This window comes from Maniola jurtina, chromosome 9 (assembly GCF_905333055.1).
Source record: "Maniola jurtina chromosome 9, ilManJurt1.1, whole genome shotgun sequence".
NCBI lineage: Eukaryota > Metazoa > Arthropoda > Insecta > Lepidoptera > Nymphalidae > Maniola > Maniola jurtina.
In genome coordinates this window covers 4,927,306-4,954,427 of record NC_060037.1, presented here as the reverse complement: position 1 = coordinate 4,954,427, position 27,122 = coordinate 4,927,306, and the positions used below count along the sequence as shown (strand labels likewise).

The 27,122-nt window shown below is 36.3% G+C and overlaps 1 protein-coding gene across 2 annotated transcripts in view; it reads left to right on the top strand.

The window, feature by feature from the left end:
• LOC123868299 (rab11 family-interacting protein 4A) overlaps positions 1-27,122 on the top strand; it is a 127,569-nt gene that overhangs the window by 23,415 nt on the left and 77,032 nt on the right. The window contains exon 2 of one of the 2 annotated variants that reach the window (XM_045910756.1): positions 25,258-25,300. The exons of the other annotated variant lie outside the window; for it this stretch is intronic. The gene's annotated coding sequence lies outside the window, so the exon portion shown is untranslated. The remainder of the gene's footprint in view (positions 1-25,257; positions 25,301-27,122) is intronic. 2 annotated transcript variants of the gene reach the window in all.

Genomic DNA, 27,122 nt, shown 5'->3' with positions numbered 1-27,122 from the left:
TGACGATAGCTCCTAAACATAAGCATATAGACTACTACATAGATGTTGCCCGCGACTTCATCCGCGTGGATTTAGGTTTTTTACAAATCCCGTAGGATCTATAATTTTCCGGGATAAAAAATTGCATATGTCAGTTTCCGGGATGCAAGCTATCTGTACCTTTCATATGAATCGGTTAAACGGATAGGCCTTTAAGAATCCCGTGGAAACACTTTGACTTATGTAAAGGAAAAAGTAGCCTATGTCCTTCCCCTGGAAGAAAGCTTCCATGAAAATCGTTTATTCTACTCTATTACCTAAGCCACCGCTGTCCAACCATCCGTCTGTCTGTCTGTCTGTCAGCAGGCTGTATCTTGTGATGTGAACCTTCTTAGGTAGTGTTGAAATATTCACAGAATCTGTAATTTCTATTGCCACTTTAACGAAAAACACGACGTGCTATGTGAGGCGCCTTCAAACAGATGTTTCTTGTGTTACAACTTTTAAGTAGGAGTCGTTGTTATCACGCGTCTTGTATGGCCACAACTTTAATTGTTACTCGTAGCAATCGATTTGCGCAACTCGAGCAATCGCTGGAAATCGAATTGGAAATCTGTGCCATTTATATTTTCTCACTGTTAATAAATTATAAACAATGAATGTGGCGAATTTATAATATCGATTATTTATGTGTACCTAAACATAATACGAATAATAAAGCAATATAGATCGTAAAACTGTGCTAAAATGTTGGGAAACAACATAATAAAAATCGAGAGATACGAAATAAATGAATAAAGGATAGAAATAAGCCACGTAAGTACCTTACCTACTCATAATAAATAAAGAAATGAATTTACAAGCGTAAATTAATTTATAACACCCCCGACAAGTGAAGGCTACAGTAACTAAAAAAGAGCTGATAACTTTCAAACGGCTGAACCGATTTTCTTAGATTATAGCTAAGAACACGCTCGATCAAGCCACCTTTCAAACAAAAAAAAACTAAATTAAAATCGGTTAAGTAATTAGTTTAGAAGCTACGATGCCACAGACAGATACACAGATACACACGTCAAACTTAAAACATCCCTCTTTTTGGGTCGGGGGTTAAAAATTTGATGAGGTAAATAACTAGGGTGGATGAAAATTATATTAGGAACATTGAACTAATAATATTAATATAGGAATGGAAATGTAACAGAATCAACTGTCAATCAGAAATGTAACCGGGGTCGAGACGCTTGGTGCTTGCACATCCCGCACCACAGCCCGCACAGCCCGCGCGCTAACCCGTTGCGGGTGAGGTGCGGGTGTGCGGGGCGTCCCCTCGCCATCTAGATTGCCATCTCAATCTGTCGCGTACCACAGCGTTCTCGTTAGCAAATAAAGCAGGTTAAATATTACTTTATCGTGACTGAAACCAATCAGCACCTGCGAACAATGAAGTTTGATCAGATGCGCGCATTGTTGCGCTATCCGAACGCAAACATACTCATTCAATTGTGTGGTATGTTCCAGACTGTAAGCAACCTTTCAAAACCCGGTCAAGTGCGAACCAGACTCGCACACTAAGGGTTCCGTACCATCGTTCAAAAAATAATCCTTTTTAATATGTTTTTGACGTAATCACAAATTCACGGTTTTCGTATTGTTCCCTTTACTTATACTATGTGCTATATTACATAATATGGGTGAGACATTGTTCCTTGCCTTTCATGATTCTTGGTCAACGGAAGTACCCTATTTGATTCCCTTGACGGGTCTTGATACACACGACAGACAGACAGACGACGAAAAGACCCTATAAATTTTCCTTTTGAGGTATGGAACCCTAAAAAGGGAGTCAAGGGGCAAATTAATATCAAGAAACAAAACTCTCTAATGAAATAGTTAAAAATATTTACATCTTTCCTTGCAACTTTTACTTTCAAGTCATTATTTTATTTCTATTGCGGCATTAACTGTAACATTGCTACTTTCATAAAGATAATTAGATAAAGAAAGGTATGTGCCGTGGGTGTATGTAACGTAACGTACCCGTACGTACCACCATAAACTCATTTTTCCTGGATTTCTCAACTGACTCTTGGAAAGTGTACAAAATGGTGTGTTTTGTTAATTGTTAGCGCAGTGCTGAAATGCTTTTACGTTGGATTTCCCACGCAGTCACAATATATCTAGAATAATAGCAATTTATCTAGATTATAACCGACATATAGGTACTTATAATAGGGTGGTATCTATACAACCATGTTTTCTTTTATCGGAAGATTTTAAGTGAGAAATGTATCTTCATTTTATCAGATACTTACTATTTTTAACCCCCGACCCAAAAAGAGGGGTGTTATAAGTTTGACGTGTGTATCTGTGTATCTGTCTGTGGCATCGTAGCGCCTAAACGAATGAACCGATTTTAATTTAGTTTTTTTTGTTTGAAAGGTGGCTTGATCGAGAGTGTTCTTAGCTATCATCCAAGAAAATCGGTTCAGCCGTTTGAAAGTTATCAGCTTTTTTTCTAGTTACTGTAAACCTTCACTTGTCGGGGGTGTTATAAATTTTTAATTTAGGTACACTTGTATATTCTGTGGCAAACTAACTGATATTTGAAATCTACACACGTTTTCCTATTAAATTGTCCACATCCTTGATTACTTAATATATATTTTGTTCGTAAACTACATTGAGTAGGACCATAAAAGGCCCAACCATCCATGGAACGGATTCTTTTAAGTTTTGTATAATTAATTTAAACAATATTCTTTGTATCAGCTCTACCAGCATAGATTCCCATGCCTCTACTAAACAGTCGGTAGGTGTATAGATTATGGCCACACTATGGCTCTCATACCTTCTTATCCAGACATGTGCGTCTCATCTTAAACTGCATTATCGGTAATTCGGTATCATATGGAACCAAAAACCTTTATCATAAGTAGAAGTTTACGCTAAAATAAGTAACAGTACTTACTTACTAGCCCACAGGCTAGATCTATAAAAGCTGCCATTTTATAATGGTGCTTTATGGTAGAAAGAAAACCTAATTAAATAATGTCCAGGACATGTGGTCGACACGTTAAAAAAACTAACATATTTAATACGAATATGTCACAGGAGATTTTTAAACCGATTTTCTTGGATTATAGCTAAGAACACTCTCGATCAAGCCACCTTTGAAACAAAAAAACTCAATTAAAATCGTTTCATTAGTTTAGGAGCTACAATGCCACAGACAGATACACAGATACACACGTCAAACTTATAACACCCCTCTTTTTGGGTCGGGAGTTAAAAAGGAATGTCACTTCAGTACCTATATAATATCTTCTTATAAGGTGAGAATGGCTGTGTTATTCTATTTCCATAATCATTAGCCGTAAATGTATCCCTTGTTAGTTGAACTTCTGTTCCATTGTATGTACCTACTGGTGTAGTATGTAGGTAGGGCGTAGGTGTTTATCACACATGCGTCTATTTCAGTCCAAATTACTCACTTGTCACTCACTAATAGTGCCGAAAACTGTTGCGTGATGAACTACCTTAAGTGTTACGCTATTTATAGGCCCTACCCTTTGTTTTAGCGGTTAGTTTTTGGTTTAGAATCGTGTCTAACGATCACATCCTTTGCTATAACTGATCTTTTACAGAAATTTCACCAGAGCAGTCTCGACTCTTGTACCATTTGTAGGGTGTATCCATTATTTTTTATTCCATTCCAAGTCCCTTCTGTAATGCGATCTGCGATCTCATCTGGTGGTAAGTGATGATGCAGTCTAAGATGGAAGCGGGCTAACCTGGAAGAGGTATGGAAGTTTTCTTTAAACCCATATCCTTGTCGGTTTCTACACGGTATCATACTGGAAAATCGCTTGGTGGCACGACTTTTGCCGGTAGGCTGGTAATTAGCCACGGCCGTAGCCTCTCACTAGTGACTAGGCAGATCAGAGACAATTTAGAAATCAAATATTTCTAAATTGCCTCTGCCAGGAATCGATCTCCCACTTATAAGACCACGAGCTCACCCCTGCGCCACGGAGGAGGTCGTTACATTATCCAGCTACTCCCTTGATATCATCCCGTCCAGTTTCGGGGGTAGGTATTTGCTAACATTGCGTTTCCATGCAGGGTCGTCATTCTAGCAGCTTGGGGTTGGGGTTTGAGGATAATAAGGAAATAGGTACCTAATCAGCATATCGAGACCTTATGGCGTATCTTTTATGGAAACCAGGAAACTCAGCGTTCAAGTTTTCGTTCAATGTTCGAAAAACCAGTTGGCAAAGGATATCCTTGAAGTCTTAATGTGTTGTAGATTAAGTAGGTACTTACTACTATCAAATTCTTAACTTCAATGAAGGTTAATTATTATGATATCTAATTCTTGGTTTACATGTTTCGTTATTTAAGGTGAAACGAAAATGTTGCTTTTTCTTTATTTATTTTTATTCCGTCGTTTGTTAAAAGGTTAGGAAACTATGGAGCGTACTTTGACTTTAATCAGACTTTACACAGAGTTAAAGGGAGACAAAAAGGAGACAGAGTATGTCTTTGACCTTACATAAAATCTGTCCCGTTTCAACTAGTCAATACATCTACGCTCTATATGAGTAAATAGTTTACTCTGTCTCAGTTAGGACGTTTGGACATTCATTCGTATTCGTTTTCGTAAAATACGATTCGAAGTGGCCTCCATACAAAACGTACGCGGACGATCATCTTGAATCGCATTTTTACGAAAACGAATTGAATACGAATAAATTCACAAACGCCCTTAGGGTTTAAACGAACTGCTTGTGGACTGTAATGCGACGACACAACGATGACACAACTGCATCGTAGTTGCCGATCGACTGCGCGTTTGCCGTCTAGATATTTGCCCTTTGTGGTACTAGACTAGAACTGTAGTGAACTGTACGTGAACTGTCTAAAGGTATACGCACAATAAGCTCCGACGTCAAATCTTTGCTGAGGTTATTAACCCCCGACCCAAAAATAGGGGTGTTATAAGTTTGACGTGTGTATCTGTGAATCTGTCTGTGGCATCGTAACTCCTAAACTAATGAACCGATTTTAATTGAGCTTTTTTTTGTTTGAAAGGTGGCTTGATCGAGAGTGTTCTTAGCTATAATTTAGGAAAATGGGTTCAGCCGTTTGAAAGTTATCAGCTCTTTTCTAGTTACTGTATAACCTTCACTTGTCGGGGGTGTTATAAATTTTTAATTTACACTTCTTTATGTATTATTGTTATGTTGATATTAATAACCAATTAGAATTCTTCGCCATTGGACAAAATTGCGCAGTCAATACAAGACGAATAAAAATCTCAAAATATGTTACACACACACGATTTGCGTCACAACCAAACCTGTTTATTGGTGGTTTATTACCTTTATTTATATCGCACAAGTACGCACGCTATTGCCACCAGTATATCCATATTTATAAGTGTTTATTTCGTATGGACACAGTTACAATATTTACACAAAACAATAATCTAGCTAAGCAAAGTGCTCTAAGTCTAGTGCAAATATTTTCATCTTTCTGCCTCCTTTGTTCTTTTAAGAGGGGTCTCTCCGTCACTCGCTCCATACAAACGTAGTTCCAATTTCATTTGAATATTAAGCAACCAAAGTCCATGAAATTTGGCTGACATATTCTACAAACGAATATCTATGCTTGTGGTTTTCCAGATTTCCGTTAAAATATTCGGTTTCAAAGTTACGCGGTCTTAAAAATTTACATACAAATCTTTGAGCCCCTGTAATTTTAAAACTACATATTTTTAGAAAAATCTAAAACACCACAGACATAGATTTTAGTTTCTAGAATATGTCTGCAAAATTTCATGGACTTTGGTTGCTTAACGGGGCTATTCGCTGCCGGCCGATGTCGATCGTAGGTATCTTAGTCTAAGTAGGCAAGTATCCATCCACTAGCGCGCTTACGTCATGACGCGCGCGCGTCAGTGAGACTCCGACTCAAACTGGATACAACCCACGCGGACGAAATTTTGAGGTTTTGCAAGTAATAAGTATAATAATAATTTATTTTTTTTGGTAAAAAAATCAGGAGTGAGCCAGCATAGATAATAATTACCTAACTATAACAAAGACGTAAGATATATAGAAAAAAGTGGCAGCAAAATAGTACGACCTTTATCGTCACGACTCACGACATGGAACTCCGAGTGCTGTTGTAAATTGCACTCTGTTTTTTATATTGCTGATGATTTTGTAATAAAACTCAATTTTGTTTTGAAATTAATAATTTAATGTTAATTTAATAGTTGTGTGTGTTTAATATTGTGATAACATTCATGACAAATTCTAATACCTAACAGTTAAACTTGAGAAAAATAAATTTTCCAATGCCCATTGTATGGCGGATTGTAGATGTTGTTGTACTTAATAACTCTGTAACACTATCATTGTACCTGCAATCCTGCAATTAATCATTTGTATTTGTATTAAACTACACCCATAGTATGAAAATGTCACATTGACCCAGCGGCCATCTTGGATTTCAAGAATAATACCATATTCGTTCTCGACCACCTCGATAACCTTGAAATGAAACCTATAATGCGAAAGGCTGAGTTTGTTGTGGGGTCTTCTCAGACTTGGGCGCGTTTGGAACCCTCGTAGCTTTAGTTTTAAGTTACGTAATTAATTATCACCACTATATCGTACAAATTTAATAATTTCGACCATTAAAAGGAGTAAAATTGTACCTACTTTTTTTTTTTTTTTTTTTTCAATGTATAAAGTCTAACTTATTTATATTTTCTTCGGGATAGTATAAGAAATCACTTCATGCATTGTCAGACCATTCATGTATCGTGGCAATTACAACCCCCTGCCGGACGCCCTTAAACTTCTATTTATTAAACTTTAACCAATATTAATTGGTTTACATTACGTATGAATCAACCGGAATGTGGAATAGAATGCGGTCAGGTAAATGAAATACAAGTAAATCCTATAAGGTGTAAAGACGTCATATTGAACGTCATCTATATATAATAATAATAATAATTTTTATTTGATACTTATACATGGGTTACATATCAAGATTGAGATTCCTACCTTCTGCACTAGGAAATACCTGTATTGCAGAAGGTAGGAGTACAAAGTTTACTACAAGTACTTGTGTTTGTTTGTGTGGGCGTGTGTGTGTGTGTGTGTGTGCGGTGTGTATACTCGCGCGCTATTTCTTGACTATTAAAATATTTTCTGTTTCGTCATAGCCCTTAGCTACCAGCCAGCTTTTACACTTTGAATAAATGATTTTGACTTTGACTTTGACTTTGAAAGTGACAAATTAGTGCAATAGCCATGTTGGATTTAAAGAACCATCTTGGATTTAAAGAATAATATTATATCCGCCCATCTTGGATTTAAAGAATAATATCATATCCGTTTTCAGACACCCCCGAAACCTTGAATATGAGGCCCATAATTTAAAAATTTTGCGGCGGCCATTTCGGATTTCAAAAATAATATGATATTCGTTCTTTGTCACCCCTAAAAAGTTGAAAACGACACCCATAGTGTGAAAATGACAAATTGGAGCGGCGGCCATTTTGGGTTTTTAAAATTATAGCAAATTTTACTGATAACGAAACCGTTTTTTGACGGAATCCTAAAAACCGACCGATAACTAAATGCCAAAATTTATTTACAGCAAATAGTTAATTTAATCGACTTAAATCTACTTTTTTAAACTTGCTATATTTTACTTATTGTTTTTGCGTGTAAGTTCACGATTCCCGCGTAAAAGTAGAACTGGCGGCGAGAAGCGTAGTCCCCCTTCGAAGGCCGTCGGCAGAGTGAAATTTCGGCCCGTGCGCTTTTTTTTTTTTTTTTTTTTTTTCTTCTCGTCTGGCTTTACATAGATTAGCCAATGTCAGGTTTGTAGTTATAATTACAAGTTAGGGAAACTATATATTATGTATAAAATAATGAAAAATCGGGATTTAGAATTGGAAAGGAAACGGATAAGGTTTTTTTAAATAATTACATAATATACATATATCTAAACATATACATAAATAATAATATAATATAAGTAACTATACATTAACTATATCTTGATATCATTATGTTCTATGAACAAAGATAAAACTTTGTAAACATTAAATGAATTTGTGTATAACAAACATAATATAGATGTAGGAAATGGAATGTGCAATGATTCGAGATTAGCAAGAAAGTCAGTTCGATCATATAGAGTGCATGCAAAGAAAACATGGTTCAAATCCCCATACTCCCCACAGGAACAGTGAGGATCGGGAACAATTTTCATCCTGTGTAAATGCGCCGGGGTACATACATGACCCAGGCGCATTCTACACAGAATAGAAGTAACAGTTTTTGAGAAAACTAACTGGCTGAACCATGGTTTCCTCGGAATGGACGTCTGAATTTTTCTATAATGTTTACCTACTGAACCATCGTTACTCCATACCCCATCCCACGCTTCATACAAATATACTTTGGATAAATTTATCAAATCAGAACAATAATTGGTGAATGGAACAGTATCTCCAACACGTATCGCCTCATTTGCCAATTGGTCAGCTCTTTCATTTCCGGGAATGCCCACATGGCTTGGAACCCAAGCCAACACAACATCACAATTTTTCTGTGAACACTTATATAAAAGATCTCTAATGCCAAAAACAATTGAAGACTGCTTATGGGATTTGAATGGAAATCTATTGATAGCTTCTAGAGCACTGCAGGAATCAGAGAATATGACTGTTTTTGGTATCTTTAAAATTAAAACATATTCTAAAGCTTTAAGTAAACCATAACATTCACCCGTGTAAACGGAAGCTTCAGGTGGAAGTTTAACTTGTTGTATACCTTTATATTGTGAATGATAGATCCCAATGCCAACGCAACTCTTATCCTCATGTTTAGAGGCATCCGTGAACACATAATGCCAGTCAGGCCATTTATCATTGAGAATGTTTATAAATTCCTGTTTTGAGTTAGGATTATTTTTTAATTTGGATCCTATGTCGAATTTAATTTCCGGGACAGTAATAAGACCCTTGTAGTTGTGTTGGTATAGAGGAAGAATAATACTTCGATGGGTGGGAGCTCCCAAACTTTCATATTTTCTAAGACTGTTTACAAGACATGGAGAATCCCTATTAGTCCAGTATTTACCGGTATCAACCTGATAAGCAAGTTGACGTATCTTTAAAAACAAAGGATGAGAACTTAGCTGTAATGTACGGAAAAAGTATTTATCACAAAGGAACTGTCTCCTTAGATACAAGGGCGGATCACAACATTCTACCTGAAGACATTTTATTGGAGTTGATTTCATCGCACCCGTAACCAACCTCAAAGCCTTTGCCTGGATTATATCCAGCTTTTTAACTGCAGTTTTATTACCAGGATGTAATAGGAATGTTCCATAGTCTAAAACACTTCTTATTAAAGCATTGTATAGCAGTCTCATTGTAAAAGGATGAGCACCCCACCATACTCCTGTAAGACACCTTAAAATATTCAAATTTTTCTCGCATCTTAATAAAACATATTCCCAATGTGGAATTCCAGTAAGTTTAGAGTCTAATATTACACCTAGAAATTTCGCTTGATCTTTAACTGCTAGCGGAATTCCATTGTAATTAATATGAGGAGATGGTAGATTTCGCTTCCGAGAAAATACTACAACAGAGCTTTTAGATGGTGACAAATCTAGACCATTATTATGTAACCAACATTTTAAGGCATTTAACGCTAAGTTTAACAACTCACTAACATTATCTAAGGATGGCCCAGCAACATACAAAAGCAAATCATCTGCATATTGAAGCACATTTGCATATCTATTTACAGAAATGTCCAAATCGTAAGTATAAATGTTATATAAAATAGGGCTCAAAACAGAACCTTGTGGCAAACCCTTCCACACAGTTCTATAAATAAATTCATCTTCGACCGAATCTAGCGAATACTTTATATATCTTTCGTACAACATATTTACAATAAAATTAATTAATAAGTTAGGAATATTCAGGGCAAGCAATTTATGTTTTAGAATTGAAATATTTACATTATCGTAGGCGGCTTTTATGTCCAGGAAGGCAGCAACCAATGACTCATTTTTAGAGAAGCTTAGTCTTATGTCCGTGGTAAAAATGCTTAAGCTGTCAATAGTACATTTACCTTTCCTAAAACCAAACTGGTTTCTCGATAATAATGTATTATGTTCTAAAAACCATTCCAGCCTGATTTTAATAAGGTGTTCAGCAGTTTTAGCTAATACTGACGATAATGCTATTGGTCTATACGATGTTGGATCTGAACTCGGTTTATTCGGCTTCCGTAATAAGATCAAAGTTTGGGACCGCCAGGATTCGGGGACGATACCCGCCATCATAACGTTGTTGATCAAAGAAAGGTAGTACCTGAGACCATTGTCGTCAAGATTCGATAAGAAGGAATAAGGAATTCCGTCTTCACCTGGTGCAGAGTCTTTAGTCGTTGAAAGTACGCCTTTCAATTCGTTAATTGTAAATGGCGAATTTAAATCTACATTACAATTATTAGACAATATGGGGGTTAAGGCCATGGGACATTCAGGTACATAAGGAGGACCCAAACGATCCATGACTTGCTCTGCTAGAACTGGAGATATTTTATTCTGTTGGGAATCTTTAAATGCAGATCTAAACCTTCTTATATTTTGCCAAACAATTGATGGTGAAACATTAGGACTTAAGGATTTACAAAACCTGTGCCACCCTTCATATTTTTTTACCCGAAGTAGCTCCTTAGTAGTATTAGCAATTTCTAAGTAACGCTCAAAATTGTCATCAGTCATATTTTGGCAAAATTGCTTCTCTGCTTCTTTTCTTTGCTTAACTGCATTAGTGCATTCCACATCCCACCATGGTGGTGATGGAATAAATTCCATACCACACCTTTTTACAGGAAAAGTTTCATTTGCAGCTTCAATTAATATTGTAGATAATGCTTGTGAGCATTCTAATATGTTAGAGTGACTAATTTCTGGTAAATTATTGATTTTCTTTTCTACAGCTACACTATACAGACTCCATTTAGCGTCTATCAGTTTATGTTTTATGCGTGGCTGTCTTACATGTTTTGGAGGTTTTTCAAAAGGGAAAGTAATGATTAAAGGGTAGTGATCACTACCACCAGTAGATTCAGCGGGAGACCAGATGAGAGATGAAGCAAGATCAGGAGTGCAAATGGACAAATCAGGAGCACTAGGTGTCCGTGCCAACCGAGTGGGAGACCCAGTATTCAAAATGCACAGATTATGGGAGCTTATTAAATCTAACAACTTTTCTCCATAGAAGGTTGATGTGGCACAACCCCATAATTCGTGATGAGAGTTAAAATCCCCTAAACATAAAAATGGTTTCGGTAAAAAATTAAAAATTTCACTAATTTCATTAAATATATCATTATTAGGACGAGAGAAATATACAGATACATAACATATACTATTTACAATAACTGCAATAACAGACAAGTTATCGCTATGTACAGGAAGAGTGATAGGTGTGAATGTCAGAGTATTTTTGATGAGTATAGCCACTCCACCATACCCATCAGGTCTGTCTTCCCTGAGACAAACATACCCCGGCATTTTGAATAAAAATTCCTTTCTCAACCATGTCTCTTGGAGACAGATGAGAAAAGGATCATGTTTATTTATGAGATGTATTAAGTCTTGTTTTCTACTGTTGAGACTCAAGCAATTCCACTGAATCACTCTGGCTCTGTGATCCATTATTATTAGATATTTGATATAAGGCTTCAATTACTGTGGCAACGTGGGACGGTGTAACTATATTCGATTGTGATAATAATTGAATCAATATTTTAATAATGTCTGCCATTTTCATGTTATTTTCAGTACTATTGTTATTAAAATTAAACTTCTGTTTAGGTAAAACAGGATCTCTTATTATTTCTGAGTGGGCAAAGTGGTCATAGCCTTTGCTAGGCTTTGAGGGTAATCTTGGCTTTGCGAAGACTGTTTTTTTATATGAATGAGGCACTGAGTTTGAAGTGGATGGAATGTTGGATTTTTGAGGACCATGTATATCCTGTGGTGGAGAGGATGATACAGGTGTTGAAAACAAAGCTTCAGCATATGACATGTTTGAAACTGGTGGATGCATTTTAATTGCTTCCATATAAGAAATACAACTTTTGCTCATGGTTTCTTTAATTGCTCTTTGTCTGTTATGTTCTAAACATTTTTTATTTATAGCCTGATGCGCTCCCTTGCATAAGCAACACCGGTAATCCTCCTCTTCCACCTGACAAGTATCACCAGAATGCCCTTGGGTACATTTATAACACTTTGGCACTGACCTGCACTGATTTTTCACGTGGCCAAAACGGCAGCATCGGTAGCACTGCACAGTCGGATAAATATACAATTCAACAGGTAAAGCCGTGTAACACATGTATACCCGGGTAGGTAAAATTTGGCCATCAAAGGTTATTATTACTGTCCCAGTACTAATGAATTGGTTTGTATCATTTACAACGATTTTTCTTTTGATCCGCCTTATTTTAATGATTGGACCACAACCAAGTGGAACACTCATGTTAAGTAATACCTCTTCTTCGGACCAGTCATTAGGTACACCTTTTACTACACCCATGCGTGTGACATTAAAAGTAGGTATAAATGCCCTATATTTTGCGGATTCAAGAATTTTGTTTGTCAAGAAATTATTGGCATCCAAGTAGGAAGAAAAAGCCATACTAATGCGATTCCTTCCTACCCGTTTCAAGCTTCCGTTCACAACACCATTGAATTTATTATGTTTTAAAAAGCGACCAAAAGTTATAGGATGCAGAGTTGTTGAGCTATCACTATTTTCGCATTCTTTTTGTATATGCACTACATATGGGGCACTATCGGATTGTTGGTAATAAGTACGGCCAATTGGCACTCGAGTTGGTAGTGAGGAGGTTCCATTATTATCGGTGGGGTTTGCAGATTCAGTAGGGTATGTCGGATTTGGGTTAGCCTTGTTATTATTACTATTATTATTAATTTCAAACTTGCAATCGCAACTGTACTGTTCTTTTCCATCTCTAGTTTTTGTTTTCCTTTTTCGTTTATTACATGTTAAACAAATGCGTGAGAATATTTTCCTTTTAAGAGTTTTGTCGACATTGGACACGACAGATGCATCAGTGTCCATTGACGACTCAACCGCTGCTATTAGTATATCCATTTTTGATGTATTATCCAATGATCCCGAAGGATTTGACCCCCCTGGATCGGGGGGCCGGATGTCCATAACGTTGAAATTTAAACTATACTAAATTTTAAAACTTACCTATATATACAGCTATCTACTATGAAAATGTCACTAAAACTACAATATTTACACTATAAAACAACACCAATCCCTTTCCAAATTGTATTAAAAAATTAAAGGAAGAAAATTTCACGTCCGCTTATGTACGCAGTTTCCCGCCCTTTTTTCACGAATCGCCCGTGCGCTTCCTGTTATAACAGTGAGATTTTGTATCGCAAATCCCCATACGATTTTGTATGGAGATTTTTTGTTGAAATTCTTGGAACGCTTGAATGTTTTTCATTAAATAATGACAGCACAAAAGTCTAAAATAAGATAGGCCAATTCTACTTCAATTTCTTTCATTTGTAAAAAGGATTTTTGTTTCGTGTTTACTGCAGTAGACAAATCATATTTACGGCAACTTTACAAGGCGTTTTGGTTGATTTTTCGTGATTTTAGCAATGTGTTTCATTTTTTCTTTGGATAAATATGGTATTTTCGTCAAATCCGAAAGGCTCTCAAAGAAGATCAACCTTTTAAACTTGCTACACTATTTTTTGTTTCTCAAAATATTTCTGTTTATTACGTTAAACAAAGGTAATTCGTGAGCATGTTTAGCGTATAAGACCCTTAATATTCAAATGAAATTGGAACTATGATTGTATGAAGCGAGTGACGGAGAGAGCCCTGTTAAGTCTTGAAGCGAGGTGAGCTGAATGTCTTTTGACATTTATTCTGATTAAGTTAATTACCTATTAAAATTTAGGATGATGGAAAAATATTTATAAAAACGCATATCTCTAGCATTTAAACATCATAACTCTTCCAACATCAATGATCCAAAGCAACGTCTCTGTCTTTTTCTTTGAGCTTTCTCACACCGACGACGCTTCCAACCCAAGTGTAGATTATTATCAGTACTTTGCCGTATGTGGCTCGCGTCGCTTCTGTATATTTGCTAGTTTTGTCACATAATATATAACAGTAGGTTTTGTTCCTAGCCTTATTATCACAATTTGAATAACAATGTCACGGCAAAGAAGTGTTAATTTACTCGCAGGTTCTTAATTTAATTGTCGCACTAGCCTTGAACATAACGAGTCAGCGAAATCTAATTATGCATAAAGCTGAATACTGACAACAGTGTTATAATCCTAGATACTAATGAGACTAGAGTTCGATAGAGTATTGATTACAATTTTATCGCTTCCAATCCAATGGTTCAATTCGCTCACGCGAGAATTTATTTGTATGATTTTGGTCCTGTAAGACTAGAACATCTTAATATTGTAGAATCCAATAGATGTACTACTGTACTCAGTCCGAAAAATAAATCACCTTCAGCTTCGTAACATCCCTAGTTCAGACAATGACAAAAGGACCTTGATCTTCGCTATACGTGAAATCGACGTGGGCTGACGTGGTTCGTGCCAAATGACTCCATTCAATGGCCAATGGGCATGTGATTTGCGACATTTTTCAAATACTTATTTGACGACAAAATGAAGAGGAGGTTATTTGTATAGCGCTGCAAACAAGCGTAGTTTAAAGTTTTAGTTTCAAAACTACACGGGCTCAAGGATTTACATCTAATCAGGATCAGGATAACACTAGATATTTTAACGAAAATCTGGCAAACCACACATACAAAATTTGTAGTGTTTACAGAATTTGTGTTTCATTGGTTAACTAGCTGATGCCCGCGACTTAGTTTTTCTAAATCCCGTGGGAACTCTTTGGTTTTCCAAGATTAAAAAGTAGCCTATGTGTAATCAAGGGTATAATCTATCTCCATTCCAAACTTTAGCCAAATCCGTCCAGAAGTTTTTGCGTGAAAGAGTAACAAACATCCATCCATACACACATACAAACATCTCTTAACTACATAGGTATCTAGAATATATCAGAACTGATTAATTTATTATTATCTGTTCTAGAAACTTACTTTTCGAAAAATTTCTAAGTCCTCTCTACTCGGTTCCTCTCTTTACTTACTTTGTTTTGTACTAAAATTGTGGAAAAGAGTACTTGAGTCCTGAGGTCTGACAATTTATTTCAAGCACATTGTTTTATAAACAAAACAAAACAAATAACCTAGATCTAGGTAACCCCCCACCCCAGTTATAACTCTACATAAAAAATGCAAAATGACCTTTCGTTTACGAGCTAACAGCAGGCTGTCACGTCATGTCATAGTAAATTTATATCACCTATCCTATGACCTAGAATCGCACGAAAGGCTTTGCCAGTACAACAATAGGGCCCGAGTAGGAACGACGCGATTTCCGGTCACTGTAAAGGCTTGGTCATACAAAGTGCGACGGCAGCGACGTCCGATGAACTCCATGAGATAAAATGCCTATAACTAGTTTTAGGAGTTTAGTTTTAGGTTTTTTTTTAGGGCATACTAAAGTATGCCCTACGAAAACCACATGTCACTTTAGTGACTCAGCTCTTTAAACATTAATAACAAGTGTAAATTAAAAATTTATAACACCCCCGACAAGTGAAGGTTACAGTAACTAGAAAAGAGCTGATAACTTTCAAACGGCTGAACCGATTTTCTTGGATTATAGCTAAGAACACTCTCGATCAAGCCACCTTTCAAACAAAAAAAAAACTAAATTAAAATCGGTTCAATAGTCTAGGAGCTACGATGCCACAGACAGATACGCAGATACACACGTCAAACTTATAACACCCCTCTTTTTGGGTCGGGGGTTAAAAAAAGATTAGAACCTCTAAGAGCCGCGTTGAACTCGTTCCTTTGCGCGTTGTATGTTCACTGATCGATCGAACGGTTCGACGGCCTTAATGACCTTATCTAGTACATGACCTAATGGAAGCTATACGAATCTTGGCTCAGAAATCAGAATCAATATTTTTACCTAGAAAGTAACACTAGGTATAGAATCTGATAATGATACGAGTGACATAATTATGTAGACGCTGTATGTAAAGTTGAAAGTTTTATTTTAAGTTTTGGCTATTTTACCAATATTCACGGAAGACCAGCGCTGTGCCTGCGTTCCCGACACAGGCGCAGCAATTGCTGAGTGGAGTCCTTTTGGCACCACACACCACGCGTCCCATTTCATATTTTATTTATTTTAAGTTATATTTTTGTTGGTACCAAATAAACAGTTTTTCTTTCTTTCTTTCTTTCAATATAATGTTATCGTGTTCTGTAGTCTACTTGATCAGTTTTCTATCTGCAGGGAGCTTTAAACGCACCCCGAAACCCTACCACGCCCACTTCTAACTTTCATAACGCATGTTGCATTTACATAGGTACAGTATTCTATGAAAATACGATTACAAATCATATTTATGAAATGAGAAATCCAATGCCACACATTCCGAATATGCAAATCAAACAAAAAATATGCCAAGTGCGAGTCGGACTCGCACACGAAATGTTCCGTACCATCGTACAAGAAATAACTTTAAGTTTTCAAAATTTAATTTTTTGTTATAGCGGCAACTATAAGTCCATGAGCGGCAATAAAAATTTCCATACCCTTTACAGTACATGAGACATAGCCCACTGACGGACAGACGGACGGACGGACGGAGAGCGAAAGCTTAGTAATACGGCCTTGTTAGCACTCTTCGGCGACGGAACCCTAAAATGTTAAATACCGGTACAAATAACAATGTAGCGGTGGGCATTTGCCGTGAATGTGTATTTACATATTGCATTATGTAAAGTGAGTCAGTCGTTCCGTGGCTTGTTATATAGCACATCCTACTGTCTAACCATTGCAACACTTGTTGTACATGGTTTTAGTGTCGTATGAATTATGGATTTGGAACCATCAATTTGCTGATTTCTAACGTACTCAATTATTTTTTTTAAATACTTAATATACATAGTAACTGTTCTCTTTCATAATAATTAAGGTTCCGTGCGCCCGACCAAAAAACGGATCATTTATTGGATCACTCGTGTCTTCCGAAAGATCCCGTTTTTTTCATTCGGACGTAGGGAACCCTAAAAAGCTCTTAAATATGAAAAAATATTTCAGCCTACTTTATTCTTTAAATGCTTAAGCGCGCTGCCGCGACGCGCAGTTCAGCTGCAGTTCAGTTCGAGTGCGTGGGCACCTTTATCGTTAAAAGCAGGATAGCCTAATGGCTAACGCTCGGACTTCTATTTCAGAGGTCGCGGGTTGAATTTCGGACACATACATCTAATTTTTCGGAGTTAAGAAATTAAATGTCACTTGCTTTAGCGGTGAAGGAAAACATCGTAAGGAAACTGGCATGCCTGAGAGTTCTCCATAATGTTCTCAAAGGTGTGTGAGTCTGCCAATCTGCGCTGGCCCAGCGCAGCATGACAAACTATGGCCTAAACTTGTATGATGAGCTCGATTTGTTACGATATTGAAGTACAGCTAGGTGTAGGTTAGTATGCTGTCTTGAGTCTTGATATACCTATTAAGAAAGTCTAGTTTGACGTCACAAATCCTACAAAGACCTAAAACGTGATCTCTATCGCATTACAAAGCAACGCAAGACGATGCGTTACATCCATGTGCTACCGAACAAAACTAATTGGTTTTAGTCGAGCCGATCGGCAGACGGTAAGACGACGCAAGCCAATTATAGCTAACATTATAGTACACTTTATATCTGCAAGACTATTTCGCTTTGAGTGAAATACGACTTGCGCTTTTGGAATGACGCCAGCTGCTTTCACGGAAACTCTTATACTGGATGGAGTGCAATTCAATGGTCACTTTTATTATGTCTTAAATGTTATAATATCTGCAGTTCTCCACTGAGCACGGGTCTAGTCTCAGAATGGGAAGGGCCCGCCAGAGTCCAACACGCGGGCCAAGTGCAGATTGACAGACTTCACACACCTTTGAGAATATTATGGAAAACTCTCACGCATGCAGATTTCCTCAAGATGTTTTCCTTCACCGTTAAAGCAAGTGAAATTAAATTCCTTAAAACGCACATAACTCCGAATGAGTTGCGTACCCGGGATCAAATCCCCTACCTCTAGAATAGGAAGTGGACGGCTCTGCTGCAGTAAGTAGGTACAATGCATATCCATACTAATAGGTATATATTTTTATTATAAATGCGAAAATGTGTCTGTCTGTCTGCTAGCTTTTCACGGTTCATCCGTCAAACCGATTTTGACATTTGGTACATACGGTTGGACAGTGATAGCTTGCATCGCGGGAAAGGACATAGGCTATTTTTAGTCCCGGAAAATCCAAGAGTTCTCTCGAGATTTTTTGAAAAGTGAATCCACGAGGACAAAGTCACGAGCATCATCTAGTAACGTAAATATTTTTGGCCAAGTTAGCAATGATTTCATAGCTGGAAATGCCTGCAAGAGTCCAGCGGTGGACGTCCAGCGCGTTCCTAGTCTCCAGACTAGGAAATTAATAGTATCATAGTAGGTAGGCTGTGCCCGATCCAGATTGTTATAATCTATGGTCATCCGATCCCCTAAGATTTACATCAGGCATCAGCTTTATTTCGTTCTAAGTTGGAATTAATGCGGAATAGATACCAATATAGAGTAAGGAATAGATATACCTATATTGAAGTAGGATCAGTCAGCTAAGAATAAGTCATTTCGTAGAATATGCATTATTTCAAACTAATCCTAAGCGGACTTCAAAGGATGGTTGACATGGATATAACGAAAGTTATACATCTACAAAATAAAATAAAAAGGGTAGAAACTCAACGTAATTTGATAGTAAAACAAGGTAGAGTCGACAGTTAGAAAGGTACAGGTTTTCATTATAAATCTGTAGGTATTATAGGTATCTATCCATGTGCATGCTAGAACCTAGTCAAGGATACTAAATCAGATTTTTATTAAAAAATATATATATTTATAAATTCCATAATTTGGATTCTTGGATTAGGCTAGCTGAAAGTTTTTTTGTAATAAACCGGACAAGTGCGACTCGGTCTCGCACACGCAGGGTTCCGTACCATCGTACTTGATATACCTACACGCACATGAAGGGTTCCGTACGTACCAAATATACACGTACGTTACACTTTTATGTAGAACAAGCAAGTTAATGTGATTTAGTAAATTATTTTTTCTGTGATGTGACCATCACAAAATAAAAATAATAAAGACATCATGAAAAAATCCAAAAACCGTACGTTTTTGGATTTTTTCCTTTACTTGTGTTATAAGACCTACCTACCTGCCAAATTTCATGATTCTAGGTCAACGGGAAGTACTAAGGTACTTCCCGTTGAAAACCCGTAGGTTTTCTTGACAGACACGACGGACAGAAAGACAGACTTCTTTCCTTTTGAGGTACGAAACCCTAAAAATTAATTTAAACTACTGTTTGAATTATGAACTGTGATCTCCTTTACTAGGTACTAAAGAAGGTCACAATTCAAAATCAGCCGGTTTTAGACTGTGTTCTAACTAGGCAAAAGTCTCTCTTAGATTGAAATCTAAAGTTGATTAAGATTGTAAAGAAGATTGAAAGTTTCAGTCAAAACGAGACAGATTTATGCCAGTGACATAACGCTGTCTCGTTTTAACAGTGTCTTTAAGTCTAAGCTAAGTCAAAGTGCGCTCTATAAATCTCAGCCTTAGAGTTCTCCACGTCGTTTTATTCTCTGCTCTTGGGGAAATCAGATTATGCCCTCGATAGTCGATTTAGATATCGATAATAATTCTTACATAAAAGTTAACCTACTTTACAAAAGATACTTTATCGATCTAAACAATGCAAGTTATGTACGTAATAAAAACATCGATAAATTGAACAGTATAAAATGATTCATGCTGCCTCCTAACAGACTTGGGACCTCGAAACCGCCTTTTCTTACGCTAACATGACTAATGCGTATTGTAAACGTCCTTGCATACGCTGAATAAGGCGCCAGTCTAACTTGCTAAGCTGTTCACTAATTAGCAAACCAGTGAAAGCTAATTGATTCAATGAAATAACTAGTAGTGATGTAGAAAACACCTTCTTAAAATTGGGAAAAGAAAACTCCATTTTCACTTTAGTAAAATACAAATGCCCAATGTAGAACCTGTATGAAGCCCGTTGAATAATTATATTATCAGGAACCTACCTTATAATAAATACTTTCGTAGAAATAATGTTCCGCTATTATAAGCACTTGGATTTGCTATAGCTACTATAGGATTCAAAGTATAGAATATTCTATCGAATGGTTAATAATGTTAAGGTATTTATGCGGTGTAAACCCCCATGAGATGTACTGTTTGTTCTACTTTAAAAGAGCTTTCAAGCTTTTTCTCAGGGTCTGAACCTCTAAACTTTAAAGCTCTAAAACTTTTTACCTATTGATTCCACAAAATAAAAACTCTAGAATCTTAACGTGTTATATCCGCAATGTTATTTAAATTTCGCATTAAATGAATTGTAGGTACTTGGAATCAGATCAGATTTGTCGTGCCAAGTTCCGTTTACTCGATCTAGACTTAGGCACGAGATATGTGCCAACAATATGACATACTCATAATATAGCAGTAAAATAATAATCCGAAGCCTATAGGAGTTACCGTTAATCTATGGCGCCTTTGAAGTTAGTAGGTACATATTTTCTTTCAGCGTAAACTATGTCTGATATTGGTAATACCTCAAATACACCTGTATCAATAAGACACCCTTCTTCCAGTTACAATAATATATTACCAAAAGTATATTATATATTATTATATAATTTCATTTTCTTTCTTATAAATATTCAAACAAATTCGTTGTTGGTTACGAAATCTCGCACGAATATTTTACCAGTTTCCTTCCTACTAATCATATCAATCAATATTATGGAACCAATTGCATGGGCAAGTTCTGATATAGGTATTGTGTAGGATTTTTATGTCTAGCCATCAGCGTTGCGGTTAAAAAGGATGCTAGGCTCACTATAGGCATTATTTTAAATTTTAAGACAATTTTTTTAAGATCCAGTGTTTAGACGCTATTTAAATATTATAATTAACTATAAATAAATACATGGAGCCCATGACTATACAGGGTCTTAGAAGGATGAATACACCTACTGGAGAAGGAAATCGAAGAACTGTCACACGTGGAAAGATGAAAGATAATAACTAACTGAAGTAAGTCAGGAGTCAGGGTTTCAGAGCCTAGTTTTAAATGGATTAACCTGAAGGTATGTATTATAGTTGCATGTGCAATTTGTGAATGAGCTAAAAAGATGTAAAACGTGGTTGTGAATCAGAGCGATCTCTACCCGGTAGTGCTACGCTTCGGACCGTAAAATATTCAGCAAGCAGGTAGGGTTGTCTACGATCAGAAAAAATATTAAACAGCGATGTTGTTTTTCTTGGCGTAGTATATTATGCATAGCATAAGTATATCTCTTGTTTAATACTTTGAAACTTGATTTTAAATTGTATATTATGAAGTGCCTATACACGACTACTCCATAAAACCTTTTCTACCGATACGAAACGGCAAAACATTTATGGCACCTATATAATTGCCGTATCGCAGCGATCGGTGCATATCGATTCTTTAAATATTTTTTTAAGCAAAGGCTTTAGCAAGACTTTTGATATGACAACAACCCCGCAGAGCATAATCAAAACCAGACCATCAAAATACTTAACAGATTATCGTAAAATACCAGATTATTAACGACTAATCAGGAGACGACGAAAAAAAATAGACTTGCAATAGTTAGGGCCCCAAAAGCCTAGATTTGGCTTATGGTAATTTTTTCGATTAACTATATTTTCTAAATTGTAAGATAGGCTTGCGCTTGACGACAATCATGACTGAGAAACAGAGCAAAAACACAAAAGGTCTATGTTGGAGCACGCTTGCATGGAAGATGGCTATTCACTCTTGCCTTGAAGATATTCAAGTTATACTTGGTCTCAAAGACGGACGCTGAAAGGGCATTCCTGATTCCACTCCTTAGCGGTATGGCACGCTATGATTCTTCATTGTGGTTTAAAAGAAAATTCACGATAGTGGCAACCCTGATCACACCTACTTGTCCATTAAACTATACACGACAGCCACGACTCTTTAAATGAAAGTGCAAATATTTTATACAATTTCAATGATTTTTGTGGTTTTCTATTTGTGTTTGATGATTCTACTCAACGAATTATATCAAAAGATCATAGGCGTAAAAACGTAACTTACTCATACTTAACTAATTTATTATCATACTTAATAATTTATAATTATAAAGATAATAAGTATATGTGAACACTTCGAATCTGAATAATTACAACAGAGATAGTTGTATAAGCTACCTTAAGATACTATTTGGGTTGCTGAACTAATAAAATAAGTAAGTAGGTATGTAAGTAATAAACATTAGACGTAGAAACATAATGTTAACCACTAAAGCATTCATAAAATACATTAATTTTATCTGTGTTTCTAATGGTCTTAAAAAGTAGCGCACCGCTTTTGTAATGGCCAAATAATCTAGTTTACAGAGGAGTTTAAAGATAAACTAAAGAAAGTGTTTGCGGTCATAGTAATAGTTGAAATCGATGTAAAAATAGAAATTCTTTGTATATCTTGTAAACAATAAAGTCCACTTGCACTAAACTGCTCAGTTTTTAGTTTTTTGTGATTCTATCACTTTTTCACAAGTTTTTTCCTAAGGGCTAACAGAAAAAATTCCAATGGGTTAGTGCAAGCACTTCTTAAAGTACATAGACCTCGATTAGGTACTTATAATACCTAGTTCAATAAAGGCATATTATCTTTTGTTTTTGCTCCAAGAGTCTTTGAGGTGGGAAATTTTAATTTGTAATTACTACATACTAAAATAGAAAATGATCAAAGAGTTGAAAAGGAAATCAGAAAGTTTATACAGTTAAAAGCAAACATTCACTAATAGAGTATCTAATGAAAGCAAATGTGATTTTTGGGAAGCCCCAAAGCCGATCCTTTGTAAAGTATCAGTTTTGTTTTTGGTGATTCATGCCAAAAAAGCGTCCGTACGGTTTTTGAAGAAATCACGTACCTAATAACTTAACTATTCTAATATTTTCTTCCTAGATAATTTGGTCGTAGAAGATTCTTGTCACCTATTAGCTAGAAACGCAGTCCTTAACAGGTAAATTAACAATAATAATAGACATTAGAAACAATTGATTTGTGTCCATTATATAATGTTATGTTTTGTGCATTAGGTATTATATAAGCGTTTTGCAAAAATGTATTCGAATAGGTGTGTACTTAATCAAAAAGTTTCTCTTCATTTCTCTAATAGCGGCGATCGTAATATACCATTAAATATGTAGTTAGATAATAATCTATGCGGTGGCTTCTTCAAAATTTTCCATACAGTATCAACAATAGACCGTCAGAGGATTTCCTGTGAATAAAAATGTAGGTACATGAATAAATTATTGATTAATATCGAAATTACTCACGTAATAATCGCGCGAGCTGAATTTTAAATATACATACCTACTTGACACCATATCGATTACCTACTCGATTAGGTTAAGAATATCGAATTGGATTAGATTCGCATTACATGTGGAATCATATTAGACATTAGGTATGTAGTACGTAATCTTCGATTGCAACGGTATAAAATATAACGTTGCGAATTGCATTCAAGTTACGCATTTTCCCCTGAGTGTTCCTAGTTTTACCTGACATTGCCTAATAAAACAAACTATGTCAACATAACGGCTAACTGTGAATAAAATATAACTAAGTACCTATATATACCTACCTATGTGTACCTATATAGTATACTCTTCTTGAAAATTGGAATAGGTGATTGAAATGAAAAGTTTTGTTGACAGAATTATTCGTCTCGATTTCTTCTTTGACATTATTTCCTTTCTTGTCCTCTATTGGTAGGTACGGAACTTGTACCAAAACAAGATTTCTTGCTGTTTCCTTTCTTTTCTTAATTTATCCATCTCATAAGCGGCGATGTGTGCTTTCTAGTATCACCTACTTTTATAAAATACTTACTAGGATGATCAAGTATTATTATTCTTCTAACATCTTCTTTTTCTACTTTTCCTGGACCATACCCACACTGAAAGGATTGGCCTTCCTTTATGTATTAAGCACGTATATTCTGGAATGAAATTTTCTTTTACTGTTAGTTCATCCATCTAATTACCTGCTTACTTTAGTTAAAGTTGCTGAAATGAGCAATCATTTTGTTTTTCCTAATTGAACTCTGGGCTCCAGATATTCACATTATTCAGTCGTGACTCAGAGATGTGCGAAAAAGCAAACCTTTATGCACGAGCTGTTCTAATCGTACAATCGATCTTAGGATTTCGATCGTGACTAAAGTAGATACTAAATCTGTTAGCAGTGAAATCTGTCTGTTGCCTTTTAACTTGATAATCTATGCGAGTTCTTAGTCCACGTTAGGCTGCGATTACACCTGTAAGTTTCACTCATGTTTAGTAAGTAGCTTGCGTAATTAATTCACAACAAAACTGAGGTAAATGTACTTATAAGAGTAAATTTTGTCGTAAGTTAATCATGTAAGCTATTTACGTGAGTAAAATTTGTAAGTGTAATCGCGGCTTTTCAACAAACTGAGTTTTAATTTATGTTTGGTAGAATTATGGACTCGGAAATGAAATACTTCTCAATATCAAGTAGCATTAGGAAAGCAAATGCTACACCTTCTATTAGGGTTCCTAAACATACCCACATCACACTAATATTATAAAGGCGAAAGTTTGTAAGTGTGTGTGTGTGTGTGTGTGTGTGTGTGTGTGTGTGTGTGTATGTTTGTTACTCCTTCACGCAAAAACTACTGGACGGATTTGGCTGAAATTTAGAATGGAGATAGATAATATCCTGGATTAGCACATAGGCTACTTTTTATCCCGGAAAATCAAAGAGTTCCCACGGGATTTCAAAAAACCTAAATCCACGCGGGCGAAGTCGCGGGCATCGGCTAGTTAAACATATATTAATGGTCTATTTCTTTCGTTACAGATAGTGCCAGGACAATAAATCAGCTTAAGGTGACCTAATCAAAGTAAGTACTAAAAAAGTTACTTTCTGCTAAAAGTAAAATTCGGGGTTTTGGTAAGGGCCAGAGAAGGTCCTAAACAAAACGTTAAAAACCGGTCAAGTTAACTCGGACTCGCAGACGAATGGTTCCGTACCTATCATCGTAAAATATATAACACTATACAATACTTTTATTTATTGTTATTGTTGATGTAGCGGCAATAGTGACTGTGATAATTTCGACTCTATGAGTACCTTACGGTTCATGAGATACAGTTCACTGACAGACAGACGGACGTACAGCGGAGGCTTAGTAACAGAGTCCCATTGGCACCCTTCGGTTACGGGACCCAAATAACTAAGTATAAGTCACGGAAGCCCCAAGATGCAAAAAATATTTTAAAACTTGTTTTGAGACCTTGTTTGGTTTTTAACATGTTTGGAGTATCGTTCGATTAGTCGAAAAATCGGAAGCTTCCAAAGTAACACACATACGAGGTTATTGTTCTACAGTAGGTAAAAAGATTTGCCGAATAAGCATCTGCGAATTGTTGCAGATTGCGCAACCCGAGGTCGATGGCACTCGCCGCACCCGCAATCGATCGCACTAAACTCTTTTATTGCTCCTTTGTACCTAGTGCAGTACCTACTGCTTTGGTAATCAGTTCACATCATTTCACTTGGATTGCTTCATGCTTTTTAAATTTGCTGGCTTTGTATGAGTCAAAATACAGTGCCCGGTAGAAAAGAACTTAACAGGGCTCTTTCCGTCACTCGTTTCATACAATCGTAGTTCCAATTTCATTTGAATATTAAGCAACCAAAGTCCATGAAATTTTGCAGACATATTCTAGAAACAAATATCTGTGTCTGTGGTGTTTTAGATTTTTCTAAAAATATGTAGTTTTAAAATTACAGGGGCTCAAAGATTTGTATGAAAATTTTTAAGACCGCTTAACTTTGAAACCGAATATTTTAACAGAAATCTGGAAAACCACAGACATATATATTAGTTTCTAGAATATGTCTGCAAAATTTCATGGACTTTGGTTGCTTAATATTCAAATGAAATTGGAACTACGATTAAGAGAGCCCTCTTGAAAAAGAGATAACGGTTTTGCAGAGCATAATATAATATCTTTGTAGTTGAGATTGTCAAACGTGACAAAACGTCACATAGGTAGTCGTATGTGTGACGGAGACGACGCTCTACGACGCCGAAATCTCTTTCTAAAGTTCGATGTCAATTATTTCCTGCCGGGTAGGTACTTATCTCTTACGTTTATGATCAACAAATCATACATAATATGAGCTAGGGTCTCTTCTCAGAATGAGAAGGGTTTTGGCCATAGTATACCACGCTGACCAAATGCGGATTGGTACGTCTCTATTCCGTTGAGATATTATTATTAACCCCCGACCCAAGAAGAGGGGTGTTATAAGTTTGACGTGTGTATCTGTGTATATGTCTGTGGCATCGTAGCTATAAACTAATGAACCGATTTCAATTTCGTTTTTTTTTTGTTTGAAAGGTGGCTTGATCGAGAGTGTTCTTAGCCATAATTCAAGAAAATCGGTTCAGCCGTTTGAAAGTTATCAGCTCTTTTCCTTCTCTTTACTTGTCGGGGGTGTAATAAATTTTTAATTTACACTTGTTTCTATTCTTTTACCAAATCCGAATTAAACAATTAAACACTCAAATGTCGATAATTTAAATAAGTGAACGCATGTTTTCGGTCTATTTGGTATACATAATTTCGTTTCTCAAATGGCATTGGAGGTTGCAATGTAGTATTGAGAGTGTTGCAAAAACCTGCGCCCGCGCACCGGTGGCGGACCGGGCTGCG